Below are 6000 nucleotides of genomic sequence, written 5' to 3' on the forward strand. Positions count from 1 at the left end.
TGAAAGAGACATCTTCAATCATATTCTTAGGAATTCATTTGGACAGTCGCCTGATACGGGACACACAGAGTCACCTGCTACGGGACACACAGAGTCACCTGATACGGGACACACACATCAATGAGCTAAATAAGCAGATAGGATCTATGTCAGGCCTGATTAGTAGATGTTCTAAACTTTTACCCAGAAGTATTATGAAACTAAAATACAATTTTATTGCAAATTTATTAACTCAAAAATTAGTTACTGTCTTGAGTCCTGGAAAAATGCTCCATTTTGTTATTTAAAAAAATAATAATATTACAAAAAACGCCCAATGTGCATAATATTTAATAAATCGTCACTGACTTCATCTCAGTCCCTGTTTGTTCAACTGTCTGTGCTGCCTGTTGACCAACTTTATCAGTATAAAATTCTCTTGATAGCTCATTCAAAATTTTATTTAAGTGATGACAAAACCGAAAAGGATTCACACTATTATATAACCAGATTTTTAGAAACCAATCTACCTTTAACATTATTTAACATTGCTTCAGGTCAAAAAACAATCGAAGACAGAGTACCATCACGATGGAACAGTCTTCCAATAGACTTACGCAAAACCTCTGCATTTACTAGTTTTAGAGTTAATGTTAAAAGTCATTTGTTAAGCCTAGATTAATCCAGACCGGCTGTTTGAGTTTGCCAATTCCTGTGGGCCCAGCGCCTCGACTAGTTGCAGTGCTACTGCGCATGTGAGCCTCATCATGTCTTGACGAGTAGAAACTAAGCTTTCATTTATTTTGTTTAACTTAATCAATATTATAATTGTATCTTTTTTGTGCTGAGTGTTATATTTCTACTGATTGATGAAATAAAATACACACACACGTTCACGTCCACGCACAAATCCGGTGAAGACTCAATGTAAGGAGCTTTAGACTGTAAGCTGATGCCGCTATTGCAAACTGGGAGTTATGTTGACTTGCATCTTTTACAATTTTACCTGCCTGCCCGCCGAACAAGACACGCCCATACCAACTGGACAAGAAGCTCCGTGGCGCGACAGTCTCACTACTCTCACATCATGTACAAAGTATTTTCCACCGAACTGAGCGCCAATTCCGATCTGTTGACTCATCTCTTGTATCTTCTGCTCGAGTTGCACATCCCTGATTGCTCGGCCATGTTCATTGCCTGCAGATGAGAGAGAGGAACATAATCACAGGCAGCTCATAGTAAGCTACTAAAGAAAACTCACTCGTGGAATGGTAGTATCAAATGCTTGAATATTGGCTTTAGCATACACCAAGTGTATTTGGTGTATGCTAAAATATTTTTATTGGAGTCATTCGTGGGCCATCTTTAATTCATATAAAAATCTAGCTATTGACAGAGTAGCTATTGTGTAAGATTGTTTCAATGATATCAATTGATGATATCATTGAAACAAGTGTGAAGTGTTATGTATATCATATTATAAATATGAGAACTCCATGTTTATGGATACACGTAGGCTTGAATGAACGCATATCGTGTACCTCTATTCAAAAAGAGCTATTTTTCTATATTTTACTATGTAAACCACAGAGAGGTATATATAAGGAACGCAAAAGCACCATAACTTAACTTTGACAGTGCGTTGCTTAGCACCTAGTAAACCAATCAAACCATCACAAGCACGTTTAGTAAAAATCATATTACAGGGGTGACAACTTTAAAACTTAACCAACTCATCGGTTGATGCCGTAGAATTTAAAAATACTTACCTGAAGTAGGTAAGTTATCAAAGTACTTTGTTGAGGCCAATTTAACACATTTTAAATTCATTTCGGCGGAAGTTCCTCCAATAACAAAAGCTAAATGGTTGGGTGCCCCACAGCCTTCCCGATAGATTACAATACTAACTTGAACAGTGAAGCTAAACAACCTGATCCTATTGCAACTCAGGCTATGTGGGAGCAAACACTAACGTCTGAAAAACAACAGCTCCAACTGAAAGACTTGACTACATAGTAATTTTTAAAAACCAAATTGCGTTAAAAAGATGTCACGGTAAATGCTGTTTCCTGCAAGCTTTATTTAGACGTGACACTTGTCACACCTGGCTATTACCTGCCACCTAAAGTTGACAGCGGTAAGGACCAAACATATTCCAAACCTGTATTTTCTCATGTACAAACCCGATGAGTTTCTTTTCATTCAGCAGAGCCTTGGTTGCCTGGTAGAGAAAACTCTTGTTAGCCGAGCCACCACCTTTGGCTATGAACAGGAAGTGGTACTCGTCTCCCTTGGTAGAGTATATCTCTATCTGACCCAGAAGATTTGTGTCAGTGTTTGCTTATTTGTACATGTCAAGGGGAGCCTCCTAAAGTGCGCAGCAAAATATTATTTTCTCTGAAGTTTTGATAAAGGTTACAAGTTAAACTTTCAATATTTTGTGAAATATATTCATTTCACTGGTTTATCTTGAAATATATATATGAAATATTATTAATAATATTTCTTCATATTTTCATTTCTTCGCCAAAAACTCCAGAGTTGTCACCAAGTGGTGTGTATTCGCTGGCTTATCCTCTTGTACAATATATGCACAAAAACAAATATATGGAACCAATTATGGACACTTTCAAAATATGTTTTTGAATTGAAACATAAAAAGTGTAGGAAACGCAGTGTATATTGCAAAAAGCTAAAGCAATAGTTTGTACATCATAATCTCATCATATTTGCAAAAACTTCAAATTCGTAAATTTGTTCAAACACAATTTATTCTAAACTGCATTTTGAATCGAATGATTGTATTCTGAATTGTCTTAAAAGAATTCTAACCTGGTACATATAGAAATCATCACAACAAAACTCGACTGACCCAATGTTGAGCCATTATTGCTATAACTAAGGTATGATTATATTAAAAGCACTTGTTTCCATGACGATAAGTCAGCAACTAATAGTTTACCTGTGAATATCGCAGATTCCTACTCGTATACGTATTGTACACTCCTCGTGACAAGGCCTCCGCATCATCTCCACCTGTCCACTCTTGCTGACCTTTCTTTCCTGAGAAATTGTCTCCTGATGTACACATGATATACGCATGATGTACACATAGTGTATTCAAAATAGCTTTAAAACAAAAAGTACAGATCTATTTCTATTCTATTTCTGTATGCAGCCTTGTTAAATCTAATTGCAACATCTAAAGTTGGTACAGCATACCCATAATTATGGCTGTTCCGGTATCCTGACAGTCAGGTAGTACCATACCAGCCGCAAGGTTAGCATTCTTCAAAAGCTCCAAGGCTACATAATTGTTATTAGGGGATGCTTTGAGAATATTAGAGAGTGACTAGAAACAAAATATCACTTTGGTGCAAAAATAACAATAATTTTAAAAACCCGGAAGGTCTTTTCGTTGCTAAATAAACCAGACAACCAATCAGATAGTCAAAATCTAAAAGATGGAATCCAAAATATAAGTATAAGAAATACTAATAAATACAGAACAGGAAATAATAAGTAAAAATGAAGGAGCCTACCAAATAATGCTCTTATTGTATGGTTTCTATACTATCTAACCGTGGCAACCGTGTTAGCAACAATCAATTACTAGCCCACATAGTTTTTAAGTAATACCTGAAGATGAGCTGGCCTGAGGAGGTGAGATATGTCAACCATAGCCTGTTCACAGAGCAGTGTCAGTGCTTGAGGATTAACCATCAACATATTTTTGCCTTGAAAGGTGCTCGTAGACACAAAGTCAACTAAAAAAGAAAATCGGATGAACTGTTGTATTCTTGAGCAGACCTATGTCATAAACTATAGAGTTATATACAGTATATTATTTGTAGTAGAGTTATATAAAGTATAGAGTTTTATATATTATTTTTATTTATCATTTTGGAACATTTATTTACCTTTATTTAAACAACCAGATGTTGAGCCACTGAACTAGAAAGAATTCCAATATTGTAAAAAACAAACCTATTTGTATCTGTTATACATTGAAAATGTACAAAAAGGCACACTAAAAGCTTGAACACAGCCAAACCTACAAGTTAGCTGTTTGTAAGGTGGGCTTAGAGGCCCTGTTTTTTCAAACATATCCTGGTAATAAAATGGCTGAAGTGTTCCAGGTGACCTGCTACGCAATAGTGGCAGGTTATTTCCGGCGCAAAGGAAACTTTTCGCAAGTGACTGCATGTTCTGCAGTCATACCTGCCAACTCTCACGCATTGGGCGTGAGGCTCACGCAATCACCCCAAAGAAAAAATAAAAATGCGTGAGATTTTAGCCCCCATTTCCACAATTTTATATATACTATGATTGATATATCAATTGCCCCAAAACTAAATCTCACGCATTGCCTCACTTTCGGGTTGGCAGGCCTGTCTGCAATAGATGTTGAAACTAAACAGAGCAATAGTCATAATTCTAACTGCTGAAGCAAAAAAAGAACAGCACATGGCATTGAAGTGAAATAACAGAAAACGAAACAATTATCTAATTGCAAAACATTGAAGAAGGGTCTTAATTGCGGTAAAACAAATAGCACACGTACAAACAATCATTGTTTGCTAACATGAAAATATATTTTTAACATGAGCTGTCCGGACACAAAGGTCTAACTGCTTTTGCAATAAAGTGATATGCAAATATCTATGTAATGCTGCTTCAACACTGCATGTTGGTGTGTATAGAGTGCTGGATAAATAAAACTAGCTATATAAAGGGGTACCGAAACAAAGATTTTGCCGTTGCCAGAGTTCGAGTTAAAACAATATAATTGAGTAGCTACTTTAGCCAACGCTCTAGAGGGCTGGTCATAAAGGTAGAGATTAGATACATGTACTATAAATGTTTTACAGCGAGTAACTGGACTTTTGGGTGACAATCAATAGGGCGACAGACCCTTAGGCGACATTTTTGGTTCAAAAGGCGACAACTTCAGACTGAATATGGCAGAAAGGCGACACGGCAGACAAACCGGTGACAAATCCAAACTGAATGGCGACAAATTGGTTTGCTGTTAGGTTGAAGGCTATGTAATGTACTGACAAACTATGAGATGCTGTGGTCGTGTGCAATAATTACGTATATTTTTGAAGCGTTGCCTTGACAATGTTATTGTTTTCATTTTACAGATTTTTTTATAAATCAAAATAGCAACATGTATTTTTAAACGCTATTGGTGGGATTTCTCTGATTATGCTAGCCCAGACATTTAACATGATATTAAGGCTATTTTTTTTTATAAAAATGCATCTAACTTATTCCATTAAAACAAAAAAAATTGTTTTTATCAGCGATTCAGCATGTTTGTTCAAAACGGTTCAAAAAGTCAAGTTCTCAGCTGAATTGTTGACAATCTTGCCTCTGATTGTTGAAACTTTAGAGTTATCTCACCTCAAGAAGAAATGGTTTTATGGTTTCGATCATCAAGATTCACAGTAGCCTGAGAGAGAAGTTTGCTCTTTGTGTGAGATGAAAAGACACTTATTATGAAAAGACCTTATTATTGTGATTTATCATTTACTTGTGAGAAAAAATGATTTTCTTATTCTTGTTTCTTTACAATTATGATAATAATCCAATGACATTATAACGCAGACTCAATAGGCTAAATTACGATTCACACTGATCTAGGTTTGTTGAGATTTTACTTGAGTATGAAGAATGAAGTCTTTTTCTGATATAGGTGTCTAAAATATATCCATATTTTACTAACTTCTGCAGCTTGTCGCAAAAAGACTAAGCAGCATCACAAAAAGCTTATGGAGAAATTATCCATTCCAAAGCATAGAAATCAACCGGTCCTGATGCCATGTTAACCTTAGAGTCACTTTTTAGTGACTCTAGTGAGAACAAATTTTAGTAGTCACGCTGTAACTTCTGGTGTTATAAACGCTGACTTCAGCGATCATTTGCCCACGTTTTCTTTCATACATGATTTTAAGACTGTCTTATCTCCAAGCAAATTCTTACGCCATACACTATCATTAACTATCAAAAACTGAA

General features: G+C 35.9%; 1 pseudogene; it reads right to left on the reverse strand.

Moving 5' to 3' along the window:
* The window catches only part of LOC137404685 (fumarate hydratase class I, aerobic-like), a 132431-nt pseudogene extending 128327 nt beyond the window's left edge, over positions 1-4104 (reverse strand).
* Between the last annotated feature and the right edge of the window lie 1896 nt (positions 4105-6000).

Source organism: Watersipora subatra, chromosome 9 (genome assembly GCF_963576615.1).
Source record: "Watersipora subatra chromosome 9, tzWatSuba1.1, whole genome shotgun sequence".
In the NCBI taxonomy this organism is placed as follows: Eukaryota; Metazoa; Bryozoa; class Gymnolaemata; order Cheilostomatida; family Watersiporidae; genus Watersipora; species Watersipora subatra.